This window comes from Convolutriloba macropyga, chromosome 7 (genome assembly GCF_964194025.1).
Source record: "Convolutriloba macropyga chromosome 7, txConMacr16.3, whole genome shotgun sequence".
Lineage (NCBI taxonomy): Eukaryota > Metazoa > Xenacoelomorpha > Acoela > Convolutidae > Convolutriloba > Convolutriloba macropyga.
The window spans coordinates 69,525,426-69,542,846 of NC_134474.1; positions in this window are offsets into that span (position 1 = coordinate 69,525,426).

Genomic DNA, 17,421 nt, shown 5'->3' on the forward strand with positions numbered 1-17,421 from the left:
GCGAATCGGACAACTTGATTCAATGAGTTAATTGCTAAAGTTTTCAGCGCTAACAAAACATCTTTCGCAGCAAAAACCTTTCGCAAAGTTTTTGACAAAACCCAATGCAGAGTGATATTCTGCATTGTCTGCAACGAAAGAAAAATGTGCACCGAGAACTGATATCGTAGAACCGCCTTTCGTTAAAACATTGAAAGGTCTTTCAAGTTTTTTGAGGTCTTCACTTATTTTATCAAGAACGGGTTTATATCCATATCTGCACAAATCTAAAGTATTGCACAGGGCAACAACATTTACTTGATTTATTTGCGAATTGAGCCAGGGAGGCAAATTTTTCAAGATCCAATAGAAGCAGGTAACTTTATGAATGGACTTGCGTGAACCAATTGGATTACTTGGTTCAAAATCATCAGAGTAGAGCTGCAGACATAGTTTGAAAGAAAAGGATGTAATTTCTATCTCAACAAATTGCTCGGAATTGCTCGGTGTACCGTTTTCTTCAAACGTTTTGCACTGTTGCAAATCAACCAGCAAGTTGCCGTCTGTCATTTTTCTTAGAAAATTATTATAAGCCAAAATTTGCTCAACAATAGCGTCGTCTCTCAACATAACTTTTTTGATTACTTCAGAGATTGGAACAAAATAGAAGTTGTGTTTCATTCGTACCTGCTTCGGCCTTCCATCTTTAAACATCGTTTCTTGTCGGCTGCCTAAATAAATTTCTTGAGCTGGAACATGCACTTCCTTAGTTGCCAAAAACTTTTGAATGTCCCTGACGTTTTTAATAGTTTTTAGACAACTATTATTGAGCAACGATGCAAGGCGTGAATAAATTGTTGGATCCTCTGGGACAATTTTTGAATCCGAGCTGATAAGTTCAAAAATCAACTTCATTGTTTGACTAAACAGTCCGCCAAAATGTTCAACGAAATCGAAAGCTTTTGTAATCGTTATTGAGGATGAAGATAGAACTTTGATTAAATGATCATCGCCTACAGAGCCACTTGTAATTTTTTCCAGCAACTGCAGTTTTACATCAGCGCCTTCTGCAGGAAAAACCTCTTCGAAATCACAAGGAGAGTTTTCTGAGAGCGGCTCTTTGAGTTTTCCCTCTGTTTTCGAGTGGCATCTAATCAAATGCTTGCGTAAGCTGTTCACATGAGGATAAAAACGAGGACAGAAAACACAATTAAATTTCTTTTCGTAGCAGTGATCTAAATATAGGTGGCTCAAATAAAACCGAACCGTCCCACAGACAACAAAACACTTCTCTTGAGCACATAGCAAAGTTCTGTTTTCATTTAACTCTATTTTCCTTTTGTTGCGAACCAGTAGCACAATTTCGTCATCACCTAAAGGGAGCGGCAAAAGTTGAACAAAGCCGGAATCTGGATTGTGCAGCACTAGATCATTTTCCTCGTCTGTGTCCGTTTCATGGAGTTGAGAAGACTGAGAGTATATTGGCGGGCTCTGCTGACTAGAAATAGCAGTTTCCTCTTGTTTTTTCATAGGATTGCCATTGGTTACTTGATTTTCCTCGTGCGTAAGCTTTTTAATCACCTCGGGTACATGACTGTCGAAATGGCGAACAAAGCTCCGACCAAAAACGAAAAGATGAGCACAAAAAGGACAAGGTATTTGCGCCTCGTAGCGGTGATTCAATTTCATATGATACATCATATTGGCAACATCTACTTGAATTTCACATATCGTGCAGTTAAGGGAGAAACTTTTCTGATCATTTGAACAGTCTGTCCAAAAACTTTCAAACGTTTCCAATTTCCTTTGAGAGCGTCTCGATTGTGTACACTGCATTTGGCTATCTACACAATGCGCATCCTGTGGCGCGTATGATGTAACGTTTTCAGCAACTTCTGGCTCCTCAAGTGCAACCTCGTCCTCCAAAACCTCAACTTGAGCTTTCATATCATTATCGTGTTTGTTGCTGTTTTTCGTTGAGCGAATTTTTCTCCGGACGTGCATTGTCTCGTGAGGGCATTGACAGGTAGATACACCATTAACATCAAAATATTTTGCACCATACGAAACTGTGATTTCCTCACCTTCGCCAATGGAATGCAATGCTGCCAGTCGCACAACTCCAGGTTTTGAAATATTTATTTTGTAGGACGCATTTGGTATACAAGAATGGTTAACGAATGAAATTGGACCGAGCATTATACGACTTTGCTTTGTAAATTGACAGACAAAAGTGGAAAAGTCATGCTCGAAGGGCAGGGCATGATTGATCTCACCAACAACACCAGTTAGTCCATCGATTATTTGTCCTTTTTTCAGGGCTGTTTTTGCGACAACTGAAAAACCACAATGACCACGCTGAGTGTCGTTTTTAAATTCATTAAAGCAAGGTTTATAAGTAACAAAGTCAAACGATCGAGTATAGTTTTTTTCAAGAAAAACGTAAAGAGGAAGTTGGTCAGGAAAGTTCACTAAATTTTCGGAGCTGATGGCTTTATGACTTCGTATTTCTGACGAATCAAGAAGTGCTTCGGTGATTCTGTAGTCTACCGAAGCTAACAATGGGTAATTTTGAACACAACGTTCAATACTCAACTGCTCATCAATCTGACCAATCTCTTCTTGCATTTTCTCCTCCGGAGCTTTGTATAAAAAGAAGCCTTCAGGCGAGCAGTACAGTTTTATCTGTCAGGTCAAATTTATGGCCCTGAAAGCTCGCAAAAAATCTCTGATCTTTGTATTTGTTCGAAAACTGGTAGGAACGTTAGCAAAGACAACGCTTAGGTCTGTTGAGATATCGCACGAAAAAGAGACTGATCAGGTCAAATTTATGGCCCTGACAATTTCTTTTCATTTTTCCAATAATTCCAATATCTGAAACAAAGAAATGGGCTGTGGTATTTCAGCAAAAAAAAAAACAGATTAATTCAATAAACGACCACGATTAGTCTGTCGAAAGAAAGAAGGTCAAATTTACGGCCCGTATTGTCTTTTTTTAATTGATGCTGCTTAAAAAATGCTGTTAAAAAGTAAAGTTTACGCCATTTCCTTTCATATACGTAATTCTTTTCATTTCAAATCGTTGAAGATTTGAAAGCTCTGATCAATACCGGGCCATTTATTAGACAGTCCAGTCTAGCATCTAATGCATTTGTTCATTTTTCAAACGAATAATTGAAAGTTGTTCAGGTCAAAATTATGGCCCTGACAAATATTTTTAAAACTGATTATCATTTTTGTGGTTTCAAATACGAAGATATGAGCAGATATGATTTTTATTCCAAAAACGCCAAAAACAAAATCTATAGTCTAACTTTTGAAAAAAAAACAAATTTACGCCCTTTTCTTTCCTCTTTGCTTGCGTCAATTAAAAAAGGAGTAACGAAGCTGTCAATTTCTGAGAAGAATAATAGTTTTTGCATGAACAACAGTACTGAAGAAATATAAAGCACAACAACAATCAACTGTAAGAGAGATCCATTAAAAATGAAATATCAAATAAACTTGAAAGCTGTGACCTGGCTGACAAATCACTGTGCCGGTCAAATAGTATACAAAAGAGAAGATGAAACTCTTTTCATTAGAGATATATTGGTGGCAATCAGCAGGTACATGAAAAGCAATGCAAGAAACAGAATACGATAGGAATGAGCTTTGAAAACGAAACATTAGCAACAAAGATGATTGCTGGAAATATTATTAAGTATGCAATTCGCTCAGTTTGTTGGCTTTCGAAGTAGTTTGATAAGATCAGGCAAAGTGCAGTTTAATAGCGAAGGTCATTTTTATGGCCCTTCGACTGCTGTGTTTTTCTTTTCCCAAGCTTGATTCAGCCCTCTTACGAAATCCTCAACTGCTGGCACCATTATACAGTTATCCCTGCGCCACACGAACTTGTCAAGGTAACACCAAATCACCGACACAGGGCCAGGGTATTTCAAGTTCACACATGTGAAAAACTTGTGACTCAGTTCTACAGCCGATGTCAACGAATCGCACTCTACGACTTCACATCCGCAGACGACGAAGTTCTGTTAAAAGGAGACAAGCGACGCAAACAACTTAACTAAGCATATGACATGGCGCAAACTTGATGCCTCTTGTTGAGGGCTCAACCTTTTTAATGATAATTTAAGAAGTGAAGAATCAGGTCAATTTTATGGCCCGGCTGTAAAAATTTAAAATCCAACAAAAGAAAATGAAAGTAAGGAAAAATCTGTTTCTACCTTCATTGAAGTTTTAACAATCGCACCGTTGGAGAGTTTCCACTTATTGACAAACTCATCAATGTTGTCTTGATCCTAAACGAAAACCAAATTTAGGAGGCAGAAAAAAATGTTAGGTTGAGTTTAGGAGAATGGTACATCAAAATAATTACAGTAGCTTCACTGATAAAGTTCAGCTTCATCCTGGAGCGTGACTCCGTGTCACTGAGTCGGTGTTTTCCAACTGTTCTTCTTTGGGGCACAAGATAGCTCAACAGAAGAAGCGCAGCAGTATTTCGATCGACTTCTAAAAGTTTTTTTTAAACCACAAAGAAACAAATACCTGAATAAAATACAAGAAAAATAGAAACCTGTTAGCAGTTCGCTTGCTTCACTGGGCAACTTCTCTGAGTTTTCAGCCAAATGAATTATCTTTTCTCGTTCTTGAAGGAAGAGTACTTCGAATTTTTCCTCATGAGATGTTTTTATCCATCTGCGGTATTCGTTATCAACCTGCGAAAAAATAATAAAGATAGGAAATTTGAGAAAACCGCATTAGTGCATTAGGGAACTAACATGGAGGGCGTTGGTGAAGGAGAGTCCTATTACTGAGCAATATTGGTCAATATCGACACTCTCCTTTGTTGTCTGCAAAAACTTTTGCCGTTGAGCAAAAGTTAACGAGCGTGTAGTTTCAGACGACTGGTCAGTGCGGTTGAACAACCTTTTAAGCTCTGAGAGGTCAGCTGATTTGTTTTTAGCAGGAACGTTTAGTTTTCTTTTTACTGGCCTGGTCACTTCAACTAGAAGAAAGAAAAATGAAAAAAACAGGTTCCAATTTTAAAAGCATGATTGTTTTTTTACCATTATCGCCTTCTGAATCGTCTGCTGGAGGTTGGTTTTCCTTTTCCTTTTGTCTTAGAGTTCTTAACTTATGCTCAAATATTCCTGACTGAGGCACGACAACGTGTTCGCCAATTTTGTGAGACGGTTGAAAGAACAATCCCTGAAAAAAATATCAGGGGAATTACAATGTCGTTTCGTAAACTTGATAAAGCTACTCACATATGGATATTTTTGGCCTTGAACAAGGTATGTAGGGAAAAGCTCAGCGCACATCTGAGCATACAGGCATTTTATCTCAGTGCTTGGCTTTATTCCATGGAGCTGAAAGAACACTTGCGGAGAAAAGAAGGCGCAAATGGAAGTCATATTTATGGCCTTCCAGATTAAAGACAAAAAAACCTTTCGAAGCCTACCTCAACCATCTTCGCGCAAACAATTGAAGCCAGCTTCAGTTTGTGGCTGTCAACCTCGGGGTTGATTTTCGAAGTTAGCTTTTTCAGCTCATCTAACGTTGCTGGTGTGCTTGTCAAAATTGACTCCGGAGTAATTACAGCTCTTCGCACAGGTGTTGACACTGAAGTGCTCGGCGTCGATGCAGGTGTGTTTGAAGAACTCGTGGGGGTTAACTGATTAGCACTTGCTCTGGCTTTATCACGCACTGCATATATCACGGCAATAGGAATTCCCATCTTTTCAAGCCGCTCATCTGGGAGCTGGAGAAAAGAATTCAATTGCAGGAAATTATCGCGCACCATTTTTAGCAGCTGTCCCGTCTGCTCAGGTTCATAGGAGAGAGAATTGATGATTTCAGTCAGAGACATTGTCTAAAAATTGTTTTTTAGTTTCTCAACTTTGAAGTCCAATCTCCGAAACGATTAAAAGTTGAAGAAAGCTTTCAGTAAAACCTAACAACAGCTAATTCTAAATTTTCAACACCATCATTTGAAAAACAATATGCAACTTTCACAACAATAATTAAATATTTAAGAAACAGTCCAAATTTTGGCAATCTAACGCAGGTCAATTTTATGGCCCTGCCAAGTTTTTCAAGAACAAGACGAAACCGAAGCAAGTCAATTTTATGACCTTGCTTTTTGATTTGAAAACCTTGAAACAAAGCAGGTCAAGTTTATGGCCCCGCTAATTTTGACCAAAAAACAACCAAGATTTTATCTTTTTTGCCCAGTTGTCTGTCATAAAAAAAATGTCAAAATTTCAATATTAATTTGCAAAGAAAGCGTCTATTAGCGCGAAAAAACGATGAAGCACTTCATATATACAAAGCAACATTTTAGCAGTAAACACGATATACATCATACAGGCATCACTCTAATCCAACACTTTACTGCAGAATACATATACTTGTGGTTCATATCTTTCTGCAAGCATTTTTTTGGATTGTAACAATGGATGCACTTCATTCCACAGCATGATATACAGAGAACAACATCAGAGCGATCGTATCTTTCTTCACAGACACAGCAGAGAAATTTTTCTGATTTTTCCACTTTTTTCTTTGCCCAAATTTTTTTCAGATGAGGGTACTTCTTGAAAAAATTTAGACACCAGTCAACGCCTGCCATCGCATTCTGAATCCATGATTGGGGAATATGCGTTTCCTGTTCCAATGCAACTTCGTACGCTATTCTTCGAACCTCAACACTAAATGAAGCAGTGATACTTCTTCTGAATACTTCTCTATATGCATTTTCCGTCAAAATAGGCTTCCTGCCCCTAGGGACATATTTCTGGTTAAGTTTTGACCTCCTCTGAAGCGTAGTACGAGGCAGACAATAGAGTTTCGCAGTTTCCCTAACAGATGTGCTAGTTTTTCTCATATATACAAGTGCTGCGGCTATTTTAACTTCCGAGAAATTTCTCTTTTGTTTGCGGTTGTATGTTCTGCTCATATTATTCTGCAAAGTAATTTTTTTGTTTTAACATGAAAAAATTCAAAATCGAGCAAAATGACGTTCCTTCAAAAATCCTAACATTTTTTCAAAATAACAAAAACCGACCAAAAATTACCCGTTGCCATGCAAACAATTGAAAAGGCCTACTGAACACAATATGGTCTCTCCATTTTCATGGACATGATCTGTAATAGAGAATGGGAAATAACACAGAAATCAGTAGCGCATCATCAACACTCTCAACTAGCTGTACACTAGGCATCGCAAAAGACTATTCAAACATTTTGTAGACGTGTTTTTTCAGCTTAGACACGTCTACTAGTTATAACCAACAGGTTCCGAACGTCAAAAGCCCATAATAAACCCAACTTAGAGAGATATTTGCGAAAAAAAAAGAGGCTATATTTTTGAAGAGTCAGTACACCTAATAAAGCAAACACGGAAACCTAGAAGAAAGATACGATACGACTTTAAAATCAAAATCTGTCGTGTCCATAAGTTTTAAGAACGAGTAGACAAACTATCTACGAAACTACATTGTCCAATTTGGCTCTAAGTGGCCGAAAAAAAGTAAAAATGACCACTTTTTTTTTCAAAAACCGACTTTTCTTCAAAAATCCTAACATTATATAGAAATTTTGAAATTCCGCAGAATTTTTGCACCATTTGCACTGCAAATAGTAGATACAGTTGAAAGAACACCGTATTTGACCAAAAAAATAAAATATCTTTGATCCAAGAGATCTCTAAATTTAGAAGAATTTCGAGAGAAGACTTTTTTGAAACATTGAGAAGCCCTATCGTTTCTTGGAGCTTTTTCTGCCTAAAGTACGGTACTTTTTCAGCTTAGACAAGTCTACTGGTGATAACCAACAGGTACCGAACGTCCATAGCTCAAAATAACCCCAACTTCGAGAGATATTTGCGAAAAAAGAGGCTCTATTTTTGAAGAGTAAGTACACCTAATAAAGCAAACACGGAACCCTAGAAAAAAGATACGATACGACTTTAAAATGAAATTTTGTCGTGTCCATAAGTTTTAGGAACGAGTAGACAAACTATCTACGAAACTACATTGTCCAATTTGGCTATAAGTGGCCGAGAAAAAGTAAAAATGACCACTTTTTTTTTCAAAAACCGACTTTTCTTCAAAAATCCTATCATTATATAGAAATTTTGAAATTCCGCAAAATTTTTGCACCATTTGCACTGCAAATAGTGGGTACAGTTGAATGAACACCGTATTCGACCAAAAAAAAATAAAATATCTTAGATCCAAGAGATCTCTAAATTTAGAAGAATTTCGAGAGAAGACTTTTTTGAAACATTGAGAAGCCCTATCGTTTCTTTGAGCTTTTTCTGCCTAAAGTACGGTACTTTTTCAGCTTAGACACGTCTACTGGTGATAACCAACAGGTACCGAACGTCCATAGCTCGAAATAAACCCAACTTCGAGAGATATTTGCGAAAAAAGAGGCTATATTTTTGAAGAGTCAGTACACCTAATAAAGCAAACACGGAAACCTAGAAAAAATATACGATACGACTTTAAAATCAAATTTTGTCGTGTCCATAAGTTTTAAGAACGAGTAGACAAACTATCTACGAAACTACATTGTCCAATTTGGCTATAAGTGGCCGAGAAAAAGTAAAAATGACCACTTTTTTTTTCAAAAACCGACATTTCTTCAAAAATCCTATCATTATATAGAAATTTTAAAATTCCGCAGAATTTTTGCACCATTTGCACTGCAAATAGTGGGTACAGTTGAATGAACACCGTATTTGACCAAAAAAACCAAAATATCTCAGATTCAAGAGATCTCTACTTTTAGAAGAATTTCGAGAGAAGACTTTTTTGAAACATTGAGAAGCCCTATCTTTTCTTGGAGCTTTTTCTGCCTAAAGTATGGTACTTTTTCAGCTTAGACACGTCTACTAGTGATAACCATTAGGTACCGAACGTCCATAGCCCGAAATAAACCCAACTTAGAGAGATATTTGCGAAAAAAAGAGGCTATATTTTTGAAGTCAGTACACCTAATAAAGCAAACACGCAAACCTAGAAAAAAGATACAATACGACCTTAAAATCAAAATTCGTCGTGTCTATAAGTTTTGAGAACGAGTAGACAAACTATCTACGAAACTACATTGCCCAATTTGGCTCTAAGTGGCCGAGAAAAAGTAAAAATGACCACTTTTTTTTTTCAAAAACTGACTTTTCTTAAAAAATCCTAACATTATATAGGAAATTTGAAATTCCGCCAAATTTTTGCACCACTTGCACTGCAAATAGTGGGTACAGTTGAATGGACGCCGTATTCGACCAAAAAACTAAAATATTTTAGATTCAAGAGATCTCTAAATTTAGAAGAATTTCGAGAGAAGACTTTTTTGAAACATAGAGAAAGCCTTTCTTTTCTTGGAGCCTTTTCTGCCTAAAATATAGCACTTTTTCGGCTTAGACACGTCTACTAGTGATAACCAACAGGTACCGAACGTCCATAGCCCGAAATAAACCCAACTCAGAGAGATATTTGCGAAAAAAAGAGGCTATATTTTTGAAGTCAGTACACCTAATAAAGCAAACACGCAAACCTAGAAAAAAGATACAATACGACCTTAAAATCAAAATTCGTCGTGTCTATAAGTTTTGAGAACGAGTAGACAAACTATCTACGAAACTACATTGCCCAATTTGGCTCTAAGTGGCCGAGAAAAAGTAAAAATGACCACTTTTTTTTTCAAAAACTGACTTTTCTTAAAAAATCCTAACATTATATAGGAAATTTGAAATTCCGCCAAATTTTTGCACCACTTGCACTGCAAATAGTGGGTACGGTTGAATGGACGCCGTATTCGACCAAAAAACTAAAATATTTTAGATTCAAGAGATCTCTAAATTTAGAAGAATTTCGAGAGAAGACTTTTTTGAAACATAGAGAAAGCCTTTCTTTTCTTGGAGCCTTTTCTGCCTAAAATATAGCACTTTTTCGGCTTAGACACGTCTACTAGTGATAACCAACAGGTACCGAACGTCCATAGCCCGAAATAAACCCAACTCAGAGAGATATTTGCGAAAAAAGAGGCTATATTTTTGTAGAGTCAGTACACCTAATAAAGCAAACACGGAACCCTAGAAAAAAGATACGATACGACTTTAAAATCAAATTTTGTCGTGTCCATAAGTTTTAGGAACGAGTAGACAAACTATCTACGAAAATACATTGTCCAATTTGGCTATAAGTGGCCGAGAAAAAGTAAAAATGACCACTTTTTTTTTCAAAAACCGACATTTCTTCAAAAATCCTATCATTATATAGAAATTTTAAAATTCCGCAGAATTTTTGCACCATTTGCACTGCAAATAGTGGGTACAGTTGAATGAACACCGTATTTGACCAAAAAAACCAAAATATCTCAGATTCAAGAGATCTCTACTTTTAGATGAATTTCGAGAGAAGACTTTTTTGAAACATTGAGAAGCCCTATCTTTTCTTGGAGCTTTTTCTGCCTAAAGTATGGTACTTTTTCAGCTTAGACACGTCTACTAGTGATAACCATTAGGTACCGAACGTCCATAGCCCGAAATAAACCCAACTTAGAGAGATATTTGCGAAAAAAAGAGGCTATATTTTTGAAGTCAGTACACCTAATAAAGCAAACACGCAAACCTAGAAAAAAGATACAATACGACCTTAAAATCAAAATTCGTCGTGTCTATAAGTTTTGAGAACGAGTAGACAAACTATCTACGAAACTACTTTGCCCAATTTGGCTCTAAGTGGCCGAGAAAAAGTAAAAATGACCACTTTTTTTTTTCAAAAACTGACTTTTCTTAAAAAATCCTAACATTATATAGGAAATTTGAAATTCCGCCAAATTTTTGCACCACTTGCACTGCAAATAGTGGGTACAGTTGAATGGACGCCGTATTCGACCAAAAAACTAAAATATTTTAGATTCAAGAGATCTCTAAATTTAGAAGAATTTCGAGAGAAGACTTTTTTGAAACATAGAGAAAGCCTTTCTTTTCTTGGAGCCTTTTCTGCCTAAAATATAGCACTTTTTCGGCTTAGACACGTCTACTAGTGATAACCAACAGGTACCGAACGTCCATAGCCCGAAATGAACCCAACTCAGAGAGATATTTGCGAAAAAAGAGGCTATATTTTTGTAGAGTCAGTACACCTAATAAAGCAAACACGGAACCCTAGAAAAAAGATACGATACGACTTTAAAATCAAATTTTGTCGTGTCCATAAGTTTTAGGAACGAGTAGACAAACTATCTACGAAACTACATTGTCCAATTTGGCTATAAGTGGCCGAGAAAAAGTAAAAATGACCACTTTTTTTTTTCAAAAACCGACTTTTCTTCAAAAATCCTATCATTATATAGAAATTTTGAAATTCCGCAGAATTTTTGCACCATTTGCACTGCAAATAGTGGGTACAGTTGAATGAACACCGTATTTGACCAAAAAAAATAAAATATCTTAGATCCAAGAGATCTCTAAATTTAGAAGAATTTCGAGAGAAGACTTTTTTGAAACATTGAGAAGCCCTATCGTTTCTTTGAGCTTTTTCTGCCTAAAGTACGGTACTTTTTCAGCTTAGACACGTCTACTGGTGATAACCAACAGGTACCGAACGTCCATAGCTCGAAATAAACCCAACTTCGAGAGATATTTGCGAAAAAAGAGGCTATATTTTTGAAGAGTCAGTACACCTAATAAAGCAAACACGGAAACCTAGAAAAAAGATACAATACGACCTTAAAATCAAAATTCGTCGTGTCTATAAGTTTTGAGAACGAGTAGACAAACTATCTACGAAACTACTTTGCCCAATTTGGCTCTAAGTGGCCGAGAAAAAGTAAAAATGACCACTTTTTTTTTCAAAAACTGACTTTTCTTAAAAAATCCTAACATTATATAGGAAATTTGAAATTCCGCCAAATTTTTGCACCACTTGCACTGCAAATAGTGGGTACAGTTGAATGGACGCCGTATTCGACCAAAAAACTAAAATATTTTAGATTCAAGAGATCTCTAAATTTAGAAGAATTTCGAGAGAAGACTTTTTTGAAACATAGAGAAAGCCTTTCTTTTCTTGGAGCCTTTTCTGCCTAAAATATAGCACTTTTTCGGCTTAGACACGTCTACTAGTGATAACCAACAGGTACCGAACGTCCATAGCCCGAAATAAACCCAACTCAGAGAGATATTTGCGAAATAAGAGGCTATATTTTTGTAGAGTCAGTACACCTAATAAAGCAAACACGGAACCCTAGAAAAAAGATACGATACGACTTTAAAATCAAATTTTGTCGTGTCCATAAGTTTTAGGAACGAGTAGACAAACTATCTACGAAACTACATTGTCCAATTTGGCTATAAGTGGCCGAGAAAAAGTAAAAATGACCACTTTTTTTTTTCAAAAACCGACTTTTCTTCAAAAATCCTATCATTATATAGAAATTTTGAAATTCCGCAGAATTTTTGCACCATTTGCACTGCAAATAGTGGGTACAGTTGAATGAACACCGTATTTGACCAAAAAAAATAAAATATCTTAGATCCAAGAGATCTCTAAATTTAGAAGAATTTCGAGAGAAGACTTTTTTGAAACATTGAGAAGCCCTATCGTTTCTTTGAGCTTTTTCTGCCTAAAGTACGGTACTTTTTCAGCTTAGACACGTCTACTGGTGATAACCAACAGGTACCGAACGTCCATAGCTCGAAATAAACCCAACTTCGAGAGATATTTGCGAAAAAAGAGGCTATATTTTTGAAGAGTCAGTACACCTAATAAAGCAAACACGGAAACCTAGAAAAAATATACGATACGACTTTAAAATCAAATTTTGTCGTGTCCATAAGTTTTAAGAACGAGTAGACAAACTATCTACGAAACTACATTGTCCAATTTGGCTATAAGTGACCGAGAAAAAGTAAAAATGACCACTTTTTTTTTTCAAAAACCGACATTTCTTCAAAAATCCTATCATTATATAGAAATTTTAAAATTCCGCAGAATTTTTGCACCATTTGCACTGCAAATAGTGGGTACAGTTGAATGAACACCGTATTTGACCAAAAAAACCAAAATATCTCAGATTCAAGAGATCTCTACTTTTAGAAGAATTTCGAGAGAAGACTTTTTTGAAACATTGAGAAACCCTATCTTTTCTTGGAGCTTTTTCTGCCTAAAGTATGGTACTTTTTCAGCTTAGACACGTCTACTAGTGATAACCATTAGGTACCGAACGTCCATAGCCCGAAATAAACCCAACTTAGAGAGATATTTGCGAAAAAAGAGGCTATATTTTAGAGGAGTCAGTACACCTAATAAAGCAAAAACGGAAACCCAGAAAAAAGATACAATACGACCTTAAAATCAAAATTCGTCGTGTCTATAAGTTTTGAGAACGAGTAGACAAACTATCCACGAAACTACATTGCCCAATTTGGCTCTAAGTGGCCGAGAAAAAGTAAAAATGACCACTTTTTTTTTCAAAAACTGACTTTTCTTAAAAAATCCTAACATTATATAGGAAATTTGAAATTCCGCCAAATTTTTGCACCACTTGCACTGCAAATAGTGGGTACGGTTGAATGGACGCCGTATTCGACCAAAAAACTAAAATATTTTAGATTCAAGAGATCTCTAAATTTAGAAGAATTTCGAGAGAAGACTTTTTTGAAACATAGAGAAAGCCTTTCTTTTCTTGGAGCCTTTTCTGCCTAAAATATAGCACTTTTTCGGCTTAGACACGTCTACTAGTGATAACCAACAGGTACCGAACGTCCATAGCCCGAAATAAACCCAACTCAGAGAGATATTTGCGAAAAAAGAGGCTATATTTTTGTAGAGTCAGTACACCTAATAAAGCAAACACGGAACCCTAGAAAAAAGATACGATACGACTTTAAAATCAAATTTTGTCGTGTCCATAAGTTTTAGGAACGAGTAGACAAACTATCTACGAAACTACATTGTCCAATTTGGCTATAAGTGGCCGAGAAAAAGTAAAAATGACCACTTTTTTTTTCAAAAACCGACTTTTCTTCAAAAATCCTATCATTATATAGAAATTTTGAAATTCCGCAGAATTTTTGCACCATTTGCACTGCAAATAGTGGGTACAGTTGAATGAACACCGTATTTGACCAAAAAAAAATAAAATATCTTAGATCCAAGAGATCTCTAAATTTAGAAGAATTTCGAGAGAAGACTTTTTTTGAAACATTGAGAAGCCCTATCGTTTCTTTGAGCTTTTTCTGCCTAAAGTACGGTACTTTTTCAGCTTAGACACGTCTACTGGTGATAACCAACAGGTACCGAACGTCCATAGCTCGAAATAAACCCAACTTCGAGAGATATTTGCGAAAAAAGAGGCTATATTTTTGAAGAGTCAGTACACCTAATAAAGCAAACACGGAAACCTAGAAAAAATATACGATACGACTTTAAAATCAAATTTTGTCGTGTCCATAAGTTTTAAGAACGAGTAGACAAACTATCTACGAAACTACATTGTCCAATTTGGCTATAAGTGGCCGAGAAAAAGTAAAAATGACCACTTTTTTTTTTCAAAAACCGACATTTCTTCAAAAATCCTATCATTATATAGAAATTTTAAAATTCCGCAGAATTTTTGCACCATTTGCACTGCAAATAGTGGGTACAATTGAATGAACACCGTATTTGACCAAAAAAACCAAAATATCTCAGATTCAAGAGATCTCTACTTTTAGAAGAATTTCGAGAGAAGACTTTTTTGAAACATTGAGAAGCCCTATCTTTTCTTGGAGCTTTTTCTGCCTAAAGTATGGTACTTTTTCAGCTTAGACACGTCTACTAGTGATAACCATTAGGTACCGAACGTCCATAGCCCGAAATAAACCCAACTTAGAGAGATATTTGCGAAAAAAAGAGGCTATATTTTTGAAGTCAGTACACCTAATAAAGCAAACACGCAAACCTAGAAAAAAGATACAATACGACCTTAAAATCAAAATTCGTCGTGTCTATAAGTTTTGAGAACGAGTAGACAAACTATCTACGAAACTACATTGCCCAATTTGGCTCTAAGTGGCCGAGAAAAAGTAAAAATGACCACTTTTTTTTTTCAAAAACTGACTTTTCTTAAAAAATCCTAACATTATATAGGAAATTTGAAATTCCGCCAAATTTTTGCACCACTTGCACTGCAAATAGTGGGTACAGTTGAATGGACGCCGTATTCGACCAAAAAACTAAAATATTTTAGATTCAAGAGATCTCTAAATTTAGAAGAATTTCGAGAGAAGACTTTTTTGAAACATAGAGAAAGCCTTTCTTTTCTTGGAGCCTTTTCTGCCTAAAATATAGCACTTTTTCGGCTTAGACACGTCTACTAGTGATAAACAACAGGTACCGAACGTCCATAGCCCGAAAAAAACCCAACTTAGAGAGATATTTGCGAAAAAAGAGGCTATATTTTAGAGGAGTCAGTACACCTAATAAAGCAAACACGGAACCCTAGGAAAAAGATAGGATACGACTTTAAAATCAAAATCTGTCGTGTCCATAAGTTTTAAGAACGAGTAGACAAACTATCTACGAAACTACATTGTCCAATTTGGCTCTATGTGGCCGAGAAAAAGTAAAAATGACCACTTTTTTTTTCAAAAACCGACTTTGCTTCAAAAATCCTAACATTTTATAGAAATTTCGAAATTCTGCGGAATTTTTACGTTATTTGCAGTGCAAATAGTGGGTAAAGATGAAAGAACACCATATTTTACCAAAAAACCAAAATATCTCAGATTCAAGAGATCTCGACATTTAGAAGAATTTCGAGAGAAGACTTTTTTTGAAACATAGAGAAAGCCTTTCTTTTCTTGGAGCCTTTTCTGCCTAAAGTATGGTACTTTTTTGGCTTAGATACGTCTAATAGTGATAAACAACAGGTACCGAACGTCAAAAGCCCAAAAAAATCCAACTCAGAGAGATATTTGCGAAAAAAGAGGCTATATTTTTGAAGAGTCAGTACACCTAATAAAGCAAACACGGAACCCTAGGAAAAAGATACGATACGACTTTAAAATCAAAATCTGTGGTGTCCATAAGTTTAAGAACGAGTAGACAAACTATCTACGAAACTACATTGTCCAATTTGGCTCTATGTGGCCGAGAAAAAGTAAAAATGACCACTTTTTTTTTCAAAAACCGACTTTGCTTCAAAAATCCTAACATTTTATAGAAATTTCGAAATTCTGCGGAATTTTTACGTTATTTGCAGTGCAAATAGTGGGTAAAGATGAAAGAACACCATATTTTACCAAAAAAACCAAAATATCTCAGATTCAAGAGATCTCGACATTTAGAAGAATTTCGAGAGAAGACTTTTTTGAAACATAGAGAAAGCCTTTCTTTTCTTGGAGCCTTTTCTGCCTAAAGTATGGTACTTTTTTGGCTTAGATACGTCTACTAGTGATAAACAACAGGTACCGAACGTCAAAAGCCCGAAAAAAACCCAACTTAGAGAGATATTTGCGAAAAAAGAGGCTATATTTTAGAGGAGTCAGTACACCTAATAAAGCAAAAACGGAAACCCAGAAAAAAGGTACAATACTATTTTAAAATCAAAATCTGTCGTGTCCATAAGTTTTAAGAACGAGCAGATAAACTATCTACGGATTTACATTCCCCAATTTGGCTCTAGGTGGCCGAGAAAAAGTAAAAAAAGAGCATTTTTTTTTCCGAAGTCGACTTTTCTTCAAAAATCCTACCATTTTAAAGAAATTTCGAAATTCTGCGGAATTTTTACGTTATTTGCAGTGCAAATAGTGGGTACAGATGAAAGAACACCATATTTTATCAAAAAAACCAAAATATCTCAGATTCAAGAGATCTCGACATTTAGAAGAATTTCGAGAGAAGACTTTTTTGAAACATAGAGAAAGCCTTTCTTTTCTTGGAGCCTTTTCTGCCTAAAGTATGGTACTTTTTTGGCTTAGATACGTCTACTAGTGATAAACAACAGGTACCGAACGTCAAAAGCCCGAAAAAAACCCAACTTAGAGAGATATTTGCGAAAAAAGAGGCTATATTTTAGAGGAGTCAGTACACCTAATAAAGCAAAAACGGAAACCCAGAAAAAAGGTACAATACTATTTTAAAATCAAAATCTGTCGTGTCCATAAGTTTTAAGAACGAGCAGATAAACTATCTACGGATTTACATTCCCCAATTTGGCTCTAGGTGGCCGAGAAAAAGTAAAAAAAGAGCATTTTTTTTTCCGAAGTCGACTTTTCTTCAAAAATCCTACCATTTTAAAGAAATTTCGAAATTCTGCGGAATTTTTACGTTATTTGCAGTGCAAATAGTGGGTACAGATGAAAGAACACCATATTTTACCAAAAAAACCAAAATATCTCAGATTCAAGAGATCTCGACATTTAGAAGAATTTCGAGAGAAGACTTT